Genomic DNA, 18,244 nt, shown 5'->3' on the forward strand with positions numbered 1-18,244 from the left:
AACTTGTCGTGTTTGGAGGAGAGAGAATGCTGAGTTGCAAACAAAAAACAACATACTCACTGTGAAGCATGGGGTGGCAACATCATGCTTTGGGGCTGTTTCTCTGCAAAGGGAACAGAACGACTGATCCGTGTACATGAAAGAATGAATGGGGCCATGTATCCTGAGATTGAGTGCAAACCTCCTCCCATCAGCAAGGGCAGTGAAGATGAAACGTGGCTGGGTCTTTCAGCAAGACAATGATCCCAAACACACCGCCCAGGCAACGAAGGAGTGGTTTCGTAAGAAGCATTTCAAGGTCCTGGAGTGGCCTAGCCAGTCTCCAGATCTCAACCCCAGAGAAAACCTTTGGAAGGAGTTGGAAGTCCGTGTTGCCCAACGATAGCCCCAAAACATCACTGCTCTAGAGGAGATCTGCATGGAGGAATGGGCCAACATACCAGCAACAGTGTGTGACAACCCTGTGAAGACTTACAGAAAGCATTTGACCTCTGTCATTGCCAACAAAGGATATAGAACAAATTATTGAGATGAACTTTTGATATTGACCAAATGCTTATTTTCCACCATAATTTGCAAATAAATTCCTTCAAAAATCAGACAATGTGATTGTCTAGATTTGTTTCCACATTTTGTCTCTCATAGTTGAGATATACCTATGGGAGAACTTGCACAACTGGTGGCTGACTAAATACTTTTTTGCCTCACTGTATTTATGGGAGATTTTAATATGTGGTTAGACCCGGTAATAGATAAACACTGAATAATTGAGCAGAAGGTTAAGATAGGAGTAAGCAGATTTGGGAAATTAGTAGAGGAGGTGTGGTGAATAGATCTATGTGCGTCTATGGGGAAAGGGTTACTGTCCCGAATAGATCTGGCACTGGGTAATAAGACACTACCATTGGTGCAGTCCATTACATACCTTACCAGAGGAGTGTCAGATCATTCCCCACTGCAATTTGGATCTGGCTTTAGGCTTAGGAGGAAGGCGACCAGGATGGAGGATACACCCTTATTGGTTATTGCAAATAGGGATTAATGATCGAATACTGGACCGGCTGAGAATGTTCCTGGAAGCCCATGGAGATCTACCAAGTGATGGTAACTTTTGGGATGCACTCGAAGCATACCTAAAGGGGAGCTTTGAGATCTACAATAGCATATATTAAGAAAACTAATAGGCAAGAAGAGGAAGAACTAGCTGAACATGTGTTCAAGCAGATACAGAATATATAGAGGATCCTTCAAAGAGTAATATAGACAGGTGAAAGAATTGTATACAGCTGCATAAGATGCAAGCTTAAGTTAATGCTAAAAGAAGATTTTTTTTTTTCAGAAATCAGCAGAATTATGAAAAGGGAATTAAGCGATTAAATATGGTTAAACAACAATCAACAACATTGGCAGTATCTAAAGTTAGAAATAGAGCGGTGGAGTTGGTGTATGCGATGGATGAGATAATTAAATGCTTCCATGAATATTATGCTTTAATGTATAGGACAAGGTTAACTTGCAAAGATAGGTAAATGGAGCAATATATGAATGAAATAGAATATCCTAAGTTGACGGAAGAACAAGTTAGTATGATGGATAAGGAGATTAAAGAAGAGGAAGTGCAGCATGCTGTGAGATTATTAACATCAGGGAAATCAGCTAGCCCCGACGGGATTCCATTGGATATATATATATATATATATATATATATATATATATATATATATATATATATATATATATATATATATATATATATATATATATATATATATATATATATATATATATATATATATAATATAATCGATACATAGACATTCTGGTGCCAGTTCTAACTGCAATGTATACAGAAGCCTTCAAGCGGGAATCTCTGTCAGAATCTATGTATGAGGCTAAGGTGGCGCTCATTCCAAAACCAGATAAAGATATAAGTGAATGTTCCTCGTACTGGCCAATCTCATTACTTAGCAGTGATTATAAAATACTGGCAAAGATCTTAGAGGGAAGGCTTAATAACGTAATTTTATCAATTATTCATAGCGATCAAACTGGCTTTATGCCAGGAAAGTCTACGTCAAATAGCATAAGAAGAACACTACTGATGGCACATCAGAGTCAAGTGCCCTGGCATCTTTAGATAAAGCCAGGCCATACAACCATTGAATTTACAGAAATCATTGGTACAGTTTGGTTTTGGAGAAAGATTTTGAAAATGGATAAACATTATCTATAGTTAACCACGTTCAACTCTCCTTATGAATGGATTAAAGGGGTTGTAAAGGTAAATGTTTTTTCACCTTAATGCATTCTATGCATTAAGGTGAAAAAACATCTGACAGTGCCTGCGCCCCCAGCCCCCCCGTTTTACTTACCTCACCCCTCTAAAGTCCCGCGCTTGTCCCCGACGTCCTTTCCACCGTTCAGCCTGGCCGCTGATTGGCTGGAGTGGATGGATGGAAAGCAGCGCAGCCATTGGCTCGCGCTGCTGTCAATCACATCCACTGATGCGGAGTGCCGGGGGGCGGGGCCGTGTGATACAGTGAGTGGCTATAGCCACCGGCTGTATTACGGGAGCGCGCCCGCAGATGCTTCTCACCATGCGAGGGAGCTCGCATAAACGTGAGAAGCACCTGCGGGAGGAAGCCGAGACAGCCGCCGAGGGACCCCAGAAGAGCAGGTTCGGGGCCACTCTGTGCAAAATGAGCTGCACAGTGGAGGTAAGTATAACATGTTTGTTATTTAAAAAAAATAAAAAAAAAAATTCACTTTACAATCCCTTTTAATGTTACCTATGATAAGTCTAGAAAGAGGGACAAGACAGGGATGTCCACTATCTCCCCACCTTTTTTTCTAAAGCAATATAGATGCTTGCCTTGAGGTTTAGGAAATAAGAGGAATATAAAGGAATAGTAATGGAAAATAGGAAGGAGGTCATTGGTCTTTATGCGGATGATATAATACTGTATATGGGAGACACACAAAACTCCTTGAGCGAGGCAATGAAATTAATATATAAGATGGTAAAAGAAAATAAACTAATAAATACGGTTGGGAAATATTCAGGATTAAAAATCATTTGGCAGAAATCTGTTTTAATGCCGTTTTAGACATGATATACAGAGGAATGTGGAGCAATTTCCTTAAAAAAAAAAATAGTGAATTCAAATTAAATATTTGGGTATTCAAATTACGTTGGATCTAGAGGAATCGCTGGCAATGAATGTAAATCCTCTTTGGGAACAAATTAAATGTAAGTTGAGAATATGGTCAAAGCTACCACCTTTGGTGGCAGGAAGAATAAATTAAAGACAGTAGTGTTACCCAAATGTTTATATGTATTTTCACATTCCTCATTAGTCATACCAAAATCTATAAATAAAAGCAAAGCGTCTGCCTATTAACCCCTTACATCCCCATCCTAATATTGAACAACCAATACCGTCCAGATAATTCTCCGCTATCTCTCTACAGAGAAACCCGCTTAGATCACATGACCAGATCAATGAGGATGGAGGACAGTCACATGACTGAGAGGATACTAAACCTCACCCTGGAGATCATCTACCTGCTGACTGGACAGGTGAGGAGGATTCTGGGAGGTCACATGACATCACTCTTATCTCTAGTAATAAAATACAGACCTGGCCGGAGAGGTGAGGAGGATTCTGGGGGTTCACATGACATCACTCTTATCTCTATTAGTATAACACAGACCTGACCGGAGAGGTGAGGAGGATTCTGGGAGGTCACATGACATCACTCATATCTCTATTAATAAAACACAGACCTGACTGGAGAGGTGAGGAGGATTCTGGGATTCTAACATGATACTCCTATTGGTTTTCCAATACAGAGATTTCCCTTTGTGAAGTCAGGTGATCATATGACCATCACAGTGCCTCCATGTGACTCCATAAAACCTGAGAGACCCAACATGCAGAAGATTCTAGAAGTCACCAAGAAGATGATGGAGCTGCTGACAGGAGAGGTGAGCGGTGCTGGGAATTCTGGGACATTATCCAGTAACAGACAAGGGATGTGTCTGGATGGTGACTGTATCATTGTGTGTGTCAGGTTCCTATAAGGTGTCAGGATGTCACTGTCTATTTCTCCATGGAGGAGTGGGAGTATTTAGAAGGACACAAGGATCTCTACAAGGACCTCATGATGGACAATCAGCCGCCCCTCACATCACCGGGTAAGAGGAGACTTTATTGTAAAGGAGAGAGCAGTACGGAGGCTTCACCTAGATCCCCCATCATCTGATAAACACATAGAAACAATGTATTCAGTCAGTGTGTGTGTTTCCTACAGATGGATCCAGTAATGGCAACCCACCAGAGAGATGTCCCCGTCCTCTGTATTCCCGGGATTCCACACAGGAAGGTCACACCATCCCTCACCATCATCAGGTAGATGAGGAACAATCACTGATAGTATCATTAGGATCTGTACATTATCTGCATTGTTACAATTGATGTCATTTTTATTATATATTCAGAGTGGAAACCTGAGAGATTCTAAAGTTCATATTAAAGTTGAGATACAGGAGGAGGATGATAAGATTTGGGTGATGGAGGAATCAGAGTTTCTAGAAGTACAAAAAGATCTGTGCCAGGACAACTTAGTGAAGTCATCCAGATACAAAAATCCACCAGAGAGATGTCCCTGTCCTCTGTATTCCCGGGATTCCACACAGGAGGATCACACCGTCCCTCATCATCATCAGGTGAGTGGAGTAGAGGTGAAAAAAGTCTCAAGTCTCGCAATATTAGAATGATTATAGTACACACAAAGGGAGCCAAGAGCATGTATATTCAAAAAGAGTTAAAGTATCCACTAGCTAAATGGCTGCAGCTCTTCTTAACCAGGTAATGGATGTCTTGGTACACTAGAGAAAAAAAAAACAGACAGAAGGTGTTGCCATCTACTGTAAATGTAACCATTTATTAAAAGCAATTGTAAGCAAAGAGTTAAAATACACTCACAGAAATTTGGTTGACACATCTCGAGTCCTTATGCGCTGACAAGCATCAGAAGTGCAGAGGGATAACAGACATCTGAGTCTGGCAGATGTCATGCTGGAAAGCTGGAGAGCTCCGCTGGGCGAGTGGTAGGGAGCGATTGCTGCATTGTGTTACCAGTGTCTGTATGCTTGGTGTACGATATTCTTATTATGTATGAAACTGCACACAGATGTATAATTTACCATATTTAGCAGATAGGAGTGTGTGTGTGTGTGTATGGGTACCAAGCAAACCAGAAGGTGATATCTGTACCCTAAAGTCATGCGTCTGATATGTGTGGGCAGTGGGAAAAGTGCCTACATCAGAATTCTAGCTTACAGCATACTTTGCGGAATATCGGGAAATGTCCAGAAATGACTAGGTGGCTCCAAAACCCTTGGAGTGCACCAGATTGTATGTAAGACTTGCATCTGCCTGTGTGTGGCCAGCCAGCTAGATTTGGTTAAAGTCTCCTTCCAGTGGCAGCCAGTGGTATTGCAGGCTGTGGTAATGGTTTCATTGTACTTTTTTTAAGTAAGATCTCTCCTAGTTCCTCCCTCACCAAACAAGGTACTCACCTCAGTTAGTAAGTCTCCATGGGCGTGCGTCCTTTACAGTAATATTTTCTGCCATTCTGTTGGTTTAGGGTGAAGATCTGATAAACATGAAAGTTGAGGGTGAAGTAGAAGATACGTATGTGAGGAATGATCAGCAATATACGGAGGAGGCTGGAATGACGAGGACATTCAAAGAGGAGGACACTCCTACAGAGATCAGCACAGGTGAGACATAATATATTCTTCTGTTATCTCTTCTCTGTTACTGTACACTGGTTCCAAAGTAGGGCGGGAGGTTAGTGATGTCATAGGTTGATAATAGTCACCTCACCTCCTTGTACCGATCCCCGCCCTGCACATTAGATCTTCTTTGCTCTCAGATAAATCCCCTTCTCTGTTTTGCAGACACAATGTATTTACTTAGACATAAATTATGTACCAAGATTCGGTTCGGGATGGGTTGGGCTAACTTTCTGAATCGGAATGGGGGGCTGGGCACTGCAGTGGGGGATATATATCAAAGTAAATACATTTTCTAGTGTTAATGGGTACTCCATGCAAGAAAGGGTCCTTCCGAAACATATTTACCAGAGCCTCATTTAAGCATGCAGCCTGGCTGGAGAAGAAAGAGGGGGGCGAGCATGCACCTCTTTCCTCCTAAACGATATCAGGCTACATGCCCTCAACATGTGGGGGTGCCTTACCTGCGGCGATCACCCTGGCAAAGAACCTTGCCCCCCATCTTGACGAGTACAACGTCTTGGTGATGGACCACCTGGGTGTTTCCGCCAAGATACAGCTTCCTCTGATCTGGAACCAAGTACCAGATATTATAGCTGAATATTGCACTCAAGAACTAGATTACACTAGCTTAGGTGAAAACTGGAACTAACTTTATTATAAATTCACACAGATTATATATCACACAAAATCAGGTAAGAGCTTGATCACATTATCCTAAACCATGCAAACTGTAAACCGTAATCTCATCAGCACATCTGGAACAGCCAACAGCTATCAGTGATCTAATTAGCAGTAAGCTTATTAACACCTAGTGACTTAGGCCGCGTACACACGGGCGGACTGTCTGCCCAACTTAGTCCACCGAAACACATTTCAGCGGACAGTCCGCTCGTGTGTGGGCTTCAGCGGACTTTTTCAGCGGACAGTCTGGCGGACTAAGTCTTTCGGAATGTTGGAAAGACTGTCCGTCGGACTCGCATTTCAGCGGACAGTCCGCCCGTGTGTGTGCCAGTCCGCCCTACTTTTGAAATGAGCGGACTTTTCCCGCCCGGAGAAAAGTCCGCTCATTTCGAGAGGGTATGCAGGTAGGCGGGGCCCGCGACGGAGACGTTGCTGGCCCTGCCGCCTGGTATGGACTTAAAGGGGAACCCCAATGCCGGAAAAAATCGGCGTGGGGTCCCCCCAAGTCCACAACAGACCCTTGTCCGAGCACGCTACCCGGCCAGCCAGGAAAGGGGGGCGAGCGAGCGCCCCCCCTCCTGAGCCGTACCAGGCCGCGTGCCCTCAACATGGGGGGTGCCTTGGGGAAGGGGGGGCCGCGCGGCCCCCCCACCCCAAAGCACCTTGTCCCCATGTTGATGAGGACAAGGGCCTCTTCCACCAACGGCCAGGGTTGTCGGGGTCTGCGGGCGGGGGGCTTATCGGAATCCGGGAGCCCCCTTTAATAAGGGGGCCCCTGGATACCGGCCCCCCACCCTATGTGAATGAGTATGGGGTACAATGTACCCCTACCCATTCACCTGTAAAATAAAAGTACCAAAAAAAAACACAACACACGAGATAAAATATTTTATTGCACAGCTCCGGGGGTCTTCCGTCTTCGGGGGTCTTCTCGCCGGACTCCTCCGCTATCTTCTTGTAGCTCTTTTGCTAGCGGAGGAGTCCGGCTTTCTTCCCCGCCGCCGGCCTCTTCTCCCGACTTCGGGGGTCTTGTCCCCCTCTCCGGTTCTTCTGCCGGGCCACCGCGCCTTCTTATAGCTCTTTTACAGGCGGTGGCCCGGTCTTCTGTCGCCGCCGTCGCCTTCCGTTCTTCTTCTTCTTCTTCTTCTTCTTCTTCTTCTTCTTCTTCTTCTTCTTCTTCTTCTTTCATTTCATTTCATTCACATAGGGTGGGGGGCCGGTATCCGGGGGCCCCCTTATTAAAGGGGGCTCCCGGATTCCGATAAGCCCCCCGCCCGCAGACCCCGACAACCAACGGCCAGGGTTGTCGGGAAGAGGCCCTTGTCCTCATCAACATGAGGACAAGGTTCTTTGGGGTGGGGGGGCCGCGCGGCTCCCCCTTCCCCAAGGCACCCCCCATGTTGAGGGCACGCGGCCTGGTACGGCTCAGGAGGGGGGCGCTCGCTCGCCCCCCCTTTCCTGGCCGGCCGGGTAGCGTGCTCGGACAAGGGTCGGTTGTGGACTTGGGGGGGCCCCCACGCTGATTTTTTTTGGCGTTGGGTTCCCCTTTAAGTCCCTTCCAGGCGGCGGGGTCAGCGACGTCTGCTTCGCGGGCCCCGCCTACCTGGAGACGTGCTCAAAATGAGCGGACTTTCCTCCGCGTGTGTGGGCGAGTCCGTTCATTTCAAAAGTAGGGCGGATTGTATGGCGGACTTAGTCTGCCGTATTAGTCCGCTCAAAAAGTGCCGTGTGTGGGCAAGTCCGTTCATTCGAAAGTAGGACGGACTGTCTGTCGGATTGTCTGACGGACTTAGTTGGCCAGACAGTCCGCCACGTGTGTACGCGGCCTAGGTGACTCAGGCAAATGCCCACCCAGACAATGCTTTGATTAATTAGGGATCTCAGACTATCTGGCACCAGTCTACCACAGTCTATGGAGACAAAACTCATATATGTTCCAGCAGTCTCAAAAAGTGGAATTTGTTTATCTTCATAGATTTCTTGAGGGAGATTGTTGATAAATATTTCTGTCCCGAATGGAGAAGCTTCTCCAACCCAGTCTGCAGGATGGCCACCATATTCCCTCGTACAAGATTAATATTACACCCTTCCATTCACTCCAAAAGGGAAGCTTTATTGTCTTTATTCAGTGAATTAATCCAAGCCTCGCTCTCAGCGTCCGTCATATTGTTGTCCATCATTAGAGAATGATCTGCTCTCCCCATGGGATCAGAGGCTGAACTGAGCTCTTTGCCATGCCCTAACCTGGAGAAGCAGACAGGATCCCCAGTCCTCTCCATGGGTCCTAATCAGTGGGTAGAACACTAGCTCCTAGTCCTCTCCTAAAAGCCCCTGTCACAGTGGTCTTCTCCACAAACCAACTCACATTCATATACTAGGGCCAATTTTTTCTATTTATTTTTTGGACAGAAGCCAATTAACCTACCAGCATATCTTTGGAGTGTGGGAGGAAACCGGAGTACCCGGAGGAAACCCACGCAGGCACAGAACATGCAAACTCCAGACAGGTAGTGTCGTGGTTGGGATTCGAACCAGTGACCCTTTTTACTGCTAGGCAAGAGTGCTAACCAATACACCACTGTGCCAACCATATTGGAATTTTATGTGATAGACCAACACGAATGGCACATAATTGTGAAGTAGTGGAAGGAAAATCATAAATGGTTTTCAAAATGCTTTAAAAATAAATATCTGAAAAGTGTGGCGTGCATTTGTATTCAGCCTCCCTGAGTCAATACTTTGCAGAACCACCTTTTGCTGCAATTACAGCTGCAAGTCTTTTTGGGGATATCTCTATCAGCTTTGCACATCTACAAAGTGATATTTTTGCCCATTCTTCTTTGCAAAATATCTCAAGCTCTGTCAGATTGGATAGGGAGCGTCTGAACAGCAATTTTCAAGTCTTGCCACCGACTATCAAATGGATTTAGGTCTGGACTTTGACTGGGCCATTCTAACACATGAATATGCTTTGATCTAAACCATTCTATTGTAGCTCTGGCTGTATGTTTGGGGTCGTTGTCCTCCTGGAAGGTGAACCTCCACCCCAGTCTCAAGTCGTTTGCAGACTCTAACAGGTTTTCTTCTAAGATTGCCCTGTATTTGGCTCCATCCATCATCCCACCAACTCTGACCAGCTTCCCTGTCCCTGCTGAAGAAAAGCATCCCCACAACATGATGCTGCCACCACCATGTTTCACGGTGGGGATGGTGTGTTCAATGTGATGTTAATTTTTTGTCACACATAATGTTTTGCTTTTGGGCCAAAAAGTTCAATCTTGGTCTCATCTGGCCAGAGAACCTTCTTCCGCATGTTTGCTATGTCCCCCAAATGGCTTCTCACAAACTGCAAACAGGACTTCTTATGTCTTTCTTTCAACAATGACTTTCTTCTTGTCACTCCTCCATAAAGTCCAGATTTGTGGAGAGTACGACTAATAGTTGTCCTGTGGACAGGTTCTCCCACCTGAGCTGTGGATCTCTGCAGCTCCTCCGGAGTTACCATGGGCCTCTTGGCTGCTTCTCTGATTAATGCCCTCCTTGCCCTGCCTGTCAGTTTAGGTGGACGGCCATGTCTTGGTAGGTTTGCAGTTGTGCCATACTCTTTCCATTTTGATGGATTATGATGGATTGAAAATTGCTCCGTGAGATGTTCAAAGCTTTGGATATTATTTTATAACCTAACCCTGCTTTAAACTTCTCCACAACTTTATCCCTGACCTGTCTGGTGTTTTCCTTGGCCTTCATAATGCTATTTGTTCACTAAGGTTCTCTAACATATGAGGGATTCACAGAACAGCTGTATTTTTACTGAGATTAAATTACGCACAGGTGGACTCTATTTACTAATTAGGTGACTTCTGAAGGCAATTGGTTCCACTAGATTTTAGTTGGGGGTATCAGAGTAAAGGGGGCTGAATACAAATGCACGCCACACTTTTCACATATTTATTTGTAAAAAAAATATTTAAAATCATTTTCCTTCCACTTCACAATTATGTGCCACTTTGTGCTGGTCTATCACATAAAATCCCAATAAAATACATTTACATTTTTGGTTGTAACCTGACAAAATGTGAAAAATGTCAAGGGGTATGAATACTTTTTCAAGGCACTGTAACTGAGGGAACATGGAAGGAACTGGGAAGGTTTAACTAGGACTGAACTAACTAGCACTAAACAGGAGGGGAGGATAGTGCGAGAAACCAGATCACTTCTGTAAACTAGTTGTAGTAACCCTAAACCAACCGCTAGATATCAGTATACTTCAAACAATAGTAACCTGATGCTTTTCAATACAACATGGAAAAATATACAAACAGGTGGGACAGAACACCCACTTATTCACATTCTCGTCCTTATTTATGCACATTTTGGGGTTCACCTAGCAGTATGAGGTTGTTCCAATCCTAGTTACAGTAGCAGTTTCATAGGTTGGTTGGCCCCTCTTCTTTGAGCTGACTTATAGCTAAAGGTTAACATGATCTTTTAACAGTGTTGTTGAGATGAAAAGTAAGGAGGAACGTAGATAATGGAAACGCGTATATTTGCAAAAGAAAATACCTCTTAAAAAGCCCTCCAGTGCTGCTTGTCACCAGAAGCCTAGGCCTATGGCCACTTGTTCTATGCTAAAGGGTCTGCAAATCTGAACTTTGAACCTCTTTATTATCAGAGATCACATGACCCAGTGCCTGGGCTTGTGGTTGTGTGGTAGGCTGCGTAGGCTTGTGGTTGTGTGGTAGGCTGCGTAGGCTTGTGCTTGTGTGGTAGGCTGTGTAGGCTTGTGGTTGTGTGGAAAGCTGCGTAGGCTTGTGGTCGTGTGGTAGGCTGCGTAGGCTTGTGGTTGTGTGGAAAGCTGCGTAGGCTTGTGGTCGTGTGGTAGGCTGCGTAGGCTTGTGGTCGTGTGGTAGGCTGCGTAGGCTTGTGGTCGTGTGGTAGGCTGCGTAGGCTTGTGGTCGTGTGGTAGGCTGCGTAGGCTTGTGGTCGTGTGGTAGGCTGCGTAGGCTTGTGGTCGTGTGGTAGGCTGCGTAGGCTTGTGGTCGTGTGGTAGGCTGCGTAGGCTTGTGGTCGTGTGGTAGGCTGCGTAGGCTTGTGGTTGTGTGGTAGGCTGTGTAGGCTTGTGGTTGTGTGGTAGGCTGCGTAGGCTTGTGGTCGTGTTGGTAGGCTGCGTAGGCTTGTGCTTGTGTGGTAGGCTGCGTAGGCTTGTGCTTGTGTGGTAGGCTGTGTAGGCTTGTGGTTGTGTGGAAAGCTGCGTAGGCTTGTGGTCGTGTGGTAGGCTGCGTAGGCTTGTGGTCGTGTGGTAGGCTGCGTAGGCTTGTGGTCGTGTGGTAGGCTGCGTAGGCTTGTGGTTGTGTGGTAGGCTGTGTAGGCTTGTGGTTGATGCACCTCCCAGTCCTCATTGGTTCCTGCTCTCCTGACAAGGCCGTGTAAATGTAGAAGTGATCTGGGAGGAGGACTAAAGGTCCTTTTACTGAAGAGGGAAAGTCACATCTGGTTGGGACATTCTGAGAGAACATCTGCCCACTAAGATCTACCTGATCCAGATGGAATATTGATTTAGGTGAACTAACCCTCTCATATCTATTGATCATGTTTTTATATTTTTCCAGAACACGCTATTGAGGAACCCTCACAGGATCGTCTCACTTTATCTCCAGGTTGGAAGATGGAAGATGAGGACATCACAATAGATCATGCAGGAGAAAAGACAATGAGCTCAGCTATGGATGGAGGACTTCACAGTGTGGATAGACCATCAAATCCCTCTGACTCTGAGCAACCTCGTACTGTGAGGGATGATGCCAGAATTAAGGGAGAGGAGACATGTTCCTGTCCTGAATGTGGGGAAAGTTTCAGCTCTTTGTCGCATCTTTACATGCACCAGAGTTCTCACAAGAGACAAAATCTCTATTCCTGTCCTGAGTGCGGGAAATGTTTTACACAGAAATCAGACCTTGTTCGACATGAAGGATCTCACACAGAGAAAAAGCCGTTTTCCTGCTCTGAGTGTGGAAGACGTTTTTTACTGAAATCAAGCCTTGTTAGACATCAAAGATCTCACACGGGGGAGAAACCGTATTTCTGCGCCGAGTGTGGGAAATTCTTTTCGCAGAAATCCATCCTTGTTAGACATCAAATGTCTCACACGGGCGAGAAGCCATTTTCCTGCCCCAGGTGTGGAAAATGTTATATACAGAAATCAGACTGTATTATGCATCAGAGATCTCACACAGGGGAGAAGCCGTATTCCTGCCCTCAGTGCGGTAAAAGTTTTTTTAAGAGGTCCAATCTTTGCAGACATCAGAGGATTCACACGGGTGAGAAGCCATATTCCTGTCCCGACTGTGGGAAATCTTATCCGCAGAAAGCAAGACTTGTCACGCATCAAAGATCTCACACGGGGGAGAAGCCGTATTCCTGCACTGAGTGCGGTAGAAGATTTTCAGAGAAGCCCACTCTTTACAGACATCTGAGGACTCACACAGGGGAGAAGCCCTATTCTTGTCCTTAAATATATACCTGTCCTTACTGTGGGAAATCTTATTCACAGAAATCAGACCTTGTTATACATCAAAGATCCCACACAGGCGATGAGCCATATTCATGCCCTGAGTGCGGGAAATGTTTTCCAAGGAGATCAAGACTTGTTATGTATCAAAGATCTCATACGGGGGAAAAGCCGTATTCCTGCCTTGAGTGCGGGAAATGTTTTCCAAGGAAATCAGACCTTGTTATACATCAAAGATCCCACACAGGCTATAAGCAGTATTCCTGCCTTGAGTGCGGGAAATGTTTTCCAAGGAAATCAGACCTTGTTATACATCAAAGATCCCACACAGGCCATAAGCCGTATTCCTGCCCTGAGTGTGAGAAAAGTTTTTTTACAGAAATCAGATCTTGATAGACATCAAAGATCTCACAGAAGCGAGAACCCGTATGACTACCCTGAGTGAAGGAACATTTTTTCAGAGAAGCGCAGTCTTTACAAGCAACAGAAAATTCAAAGAGATACAGCACAAAGGCTTATACTTTAGTATGTTTAAACAGTTTCATTTATTAACCACTTCAGCCCTGGAAAGGTTTACCCCCCTTCATGACCAGGCCATTTTATGCGATACGGCACTGCGTTATTTTAACTGGCAATTGCGCGGTTGTGCGACGCTGCACCAAAATAAAATGTATCTTTTTTTCACACAAATAGAGCTTTCTTTTGGTGGTATGTGATCACCTCTGCAGTTTTTATTTTTTGAGCTATAAACAAAAAAAGACTTAAACAATATTTCTTACTTTCTGCTATAAAACATATCCAGTAAACAAAATTTAAAAATCAAATTTCTTCATAAATTTAGGCCAATATGTATTCTGCTACATGTTTTTGGTAAAAAACAAAACAAAAATAATTAATTATTTTACTAGTAATGGCAGCGATCAGCGACTTCTAGCAGGGCTGTGACATTGCGGCGGACAAAATCGGACACTAATGCCGCGTACACACGAGCGGATTGTATGGCGTACTTAGTCCGTCATACAATCCGACGGACAGTCCGTCCTACTTTCCACTGAACGGACTTGACCACACACGGATACACAAACAGTCCGTCGAAAGCTTGCGCGATGACGTGTACAGCACGTACGACGGGACTAGAAATAGGAAGTCCAATACACAGCAAAGCACCCTTCCGCCATGTAAATCCTTTCTGAGCATCCGCCATTCTTAGTCCGTCGAACTAGCATACTGACGAGCGGATTGTCCGCTGAAACCAAAGTATGACGGACAGAATTTCGAAAAAACCGAAATACTTAGTACTCCGGACTGCACGCTGAAAAAGTCCGCTGAAGCCCACACACGAGCGGATTGTCCGCTGAAATGTGTTTCGACGGACTAAGTACGCCATACAATCCGCCCGTGTGTACGCGGCATAAGTGATACTTTTATGGGGACCAGTGACACTAATACAGTGATCAGTAGACATGTGAAGTTCGTTTCGTTCTGAATATGTTTATTAACGAATTTTGACAAATTAGTTAATTGATAAATATCAAAACTAACGAAAACCCTGTTAGCAAATTTTTCTAAATATTCGTAAATTCTAATATTTGAAAATTCGTAAATTCAAAAATTCAGAAATTACATTTTTTTTAAAAATTCGGAAATTCTAAAACCCAAAAATTCCAAAATCTGAACTAATAACTATCTAATAGCATAACTATTACTAAATATTAAATTATAGGTATTGGAATTTCCTTTCAAATTTGTCTGTTAGTGAACGTAACAAATACGAATGTATCCGTAGTTACGAATGATCCAAAATAACGAATGCTGTATCTAAACGAATGGAATGTAACAAATTAATAATAATAATAATAATAATAATAATAATAATAAATAATAATAATAAAAACGTTTTATTATTATGTATTATTAATTAGTTCCGTTCCATTTGTTTAGATGCGGCATTCATTATTTCGGATAATTCATATTAAATTTGTATTCGTTATGTTCACTAACAGCCAAATTTGAAAGGAGATTCCAAAACCTATAATTTACTAGTTAGTTAATATTAGTTCGTTATTTCGAATTTTCGGATTTTCTTTCTTATTTTCGGATTTTCAAAATTTACAAATTTACGAATTGCGAGCATAATGAATGACCCGAAAAAAAAAAAAAAGAAGAAACGAAAACAAACAAATTTTTCGGCAGTGCACACGTCTAGGGATCATTGCTAAAAAATATGCACTGTCACTGTACTAATGACACTGGCAGGGAAGAGGTTAACATCAGGGCCGATCAAAGGGTTAAGTGTGTCCCTAGGGGGTGCTTTCTAACAGTGGGGGGAGGTGCTTTAACTGTGGGAAGGCAGAGATCTGTGTTCCTGCTTAACAGGAACATAAGCTCACGATCTTCCCTACTGGTAGACCGCCGTTCTGCCTCTGTCGAGAATGATTGGCTGGTCCTAGGGGAACACGGAAGTACCTGGACGTGATTCTGCGCACAGCAGCCAACGCCCTGCAGTATGTGTACGTGGGGCAGTCAGGAAGGGGTCAAAAAAGCTTAAATAAGGTAAAAAGATACACTCACAAAACTAGTAGGAAAGGACGGTATGCTATCCATAAGTCCAGGAGCCACTAGACCGTACATGCACCGACAATCCAAGAGGCCAGGCTATTATGAGGACCACGCTGTAGCTTACTGGATGGATGCTGGCTCGTGCAGTGGAGGACGATACCGGATTATGTTAGATACAGACCTGCCCACCTGAATGATCCTCCTCTTCTTGGTCCCCCAGCCAGTGCTCCTGGCACCTCCCCCCTGCCAAGTGACCCAAGCGCAAAGAACTTGCTGTGGGTGAACCCAAGCAGGCTCGCTCCCAAGCCACTGCTCTGTGTGTCCATTCAGACACAGAGTATGGGCCCACCCCCTCCCTCTTCTCATTGGATCACTGGCTGTGAATGACAGCAGCGGGAGCCAATGCCTCCCGCTGCTGTCTCTGCCAATGAGGGCGAGTCCCTGAGGGCTGAGGCTCTCGTGCACATCGCTGGTTTGCGATGGGGCTCAGGTAAGTATTGGGGGGGCTTCTGAGTAGAATGCAGGAAGGCAAAAAAGCTTGAGCGTTTAGAACCACTTTAAGATTAAGAGTGCTTAAGACTTAAGACATGTAAACCAGTATAAACACCTTTTATGAGCTACTGGGAGGAGCGGTATATTTGGACCAACAATCCCTTAGCATGCAACATTTAAAAAAAAAAAAAAAATGATAGAGAGCGCACCGGCCTAGCGCAAACCCTTCATACACACTGATAAATAAAAGCAAATTATATACTCAGAAACGCATAGGGGTTGATTTACTAAAGGCAAATAGAATGTGCGCTTTGCAAAGTGCAATTGCACTCTGCAAGTGCAGTTGCTCCAGAGCTTAGTACATGAGGTAAAGCTTCCCTTTGTAAAGAATACCCTATCACATGCTAGAAAAATGTAAAAAACAGCATTTTTGCTTGCACGTGATTGGGTGATGGAAGTCAGCAGAGCTTCTGCTCATTTACTAAACTCTGGAGCAACAGCTCCTGCAGAGTGCAACTGCACTTTGCAAAGTGCACAGTGTATATGTTTTTAGTAAATCAACCCCATAGTGTACATAGGCATATCACATAATCAAGATGTGACTATTCTCAGTTTTCCAACGCTTGACTTGCAGCTGGGAAGATCCTTCAGCGTCCAGTATGGCTTAAGCGTTTCAAAGGGTAGCCCTTTTTCTTCATAGCCTATTTATCAATAAAGTGTGTATGAAGGTAATGTGCTAGGCCCGGTGTGCCCTCTGTTTGTCATTTTTTAGTGCTGAATGCGAAGGGACACCTACAAGCCTAGGAGGGCGCCAAAGGCCCTACAGCACCAGGCCTTAGTAGGGTTGCCACCTGTCCAGGATTCACCCGGACAGTTCGGGTTTTGAATCATGTGTCCGGGTTTCAGTCCACTTGAAACCTGGACACAATATTAAGGCAGTAATGCAGCGCAGAACAGTGAGGGTGAGGGGGCACTATGCAAGCCACATTACTATTCTCCTTGGAGCGCCCAAAGGTGTCCTAGGTCTTTTGCAATCCTTTACAGAATCCCCCCAAATTTTTTTTTGCTCTGTGCCACTAAAGTGTTCGGGTTTGGCTTGAAGAAAAAGTGGCAACCCTAGGCCTTAGGTTGGAACAATGGATAACCTACCAAGCTCCAAGCACCAAATTTGAGCGCAGCAAGGGTCTCCCAGGAGCCAGCAGATCCCAGTAATCCGTTTCTACCTGATGATGGCTGCTGGGAGGGTATTCAGTTCCTCCTCTACATTTACACCTTGCTCCAGTGTTTTGCTTTGCTGCCAGATACTGCTAGCTGTTTATCCTGTTCCTGCTCTTGATCAAGCTCTTTGCCCTACAGTATACCCTGAACCCTGCTGCCTTGTTCCTACCCCCCTTGTTCCTGATCCCAGTTTTGGTTCCTATGTGTTCCCCACACCTCCCAGTTTTACCCAGACTTTCTGTGTTCCCCATTTGTATATACTGTATATATAGTTGTTGTTCGCTAGTTAGGATTTATGTTACTCTGTTAGGATGTTTAGTTAGGTATTTTGTCATTGGGTTTTTGGTTCACATATATCTTTGTGTTTTCTGTTTACTGGTGTTTGAATGGATTTAGGCTTCACTGTAAATAAATTTTACTTTACATATACTTTTACTGCTTTTATATGTTTTAAGCACTCTTGATTCTAATTGTTTGTAAAGACATCCAGGCCAATGCGCAGCTGTTTACCATTAAGTCGCTTTTCCTAATGGCCGTACACACGATCCGAAAATTGTACGAAAAATACCGCTCTTGACACGATCATACGATAATTGGATCGTTAAGTACAGAGCTTTTCGAGAGCCGATCACGACAGTTCCTCAGATATTATTCGATCGGACATGCACGAAAATGTTCCTCATACGATACCAGATCATACGATTTTCGTTTAGGCAGTACGGTTGTCGTCCAAAAATACAATACAAATACACAACAACACATGACATCACTTCCGATTTATTTATTTTTTTCTGTCGTACGAGAATTTTCGTGACCTATTCAATTTCTACTTGCAACTAGTAAGCGAAAAAAGTTGGACGATCTGTCGTCCGATTTTTGGATCGTGTGTACGGGGCAGAAGGCTCGGTTCACATTGCCACAACTTGTAATCTGACTTGCGAGGCCCCAAGTTGCTTGACATGTGAAATCTCATGTTAGTC

The 18,244-nt window shown here is 44.3% G+C and overlaps 1 protein-coding gene and 1 pseudogene across 2 annotated transcripts in view; both read left to right on the forward strand.

Annotated features, from left to right (window-relative positions):
* The window catches only part of LOC143986844 (uncharacterized), a 247,655-nt gene that overhangs the window by 105,024 nt on the left and 124,387 nt on the right, over positions 1-18,244 (forward strand).
* Positions 4,463-14,683, forward strand: LOC143989469 (uncharacterized; annotated as a pseudogene). The gene is made up of 3 exons (XR_013277036.1): positions 4,463-4,729; positions 5,653-5,788; positions 12,097-14,683. The product of XR_013277036.1 is annotated as an uncharacterized LOC143989469 (transcript).

This window comes from Lithobates pipiens, unplaced genomic scaffold (assembly GCF_037356315.1).
Source record: "Lithobates pipiens isolate NorthernLeopardFrog02 unplaced genomic scaffold, aLitPip1_a1.2 Scaffold_18, whole genome shotgun sequence".
NCBI lineage: Eukaryota > Metazoa > Chordata > Amphibia > Anura > Ranidae > Lithobates > Lithobates pipiens.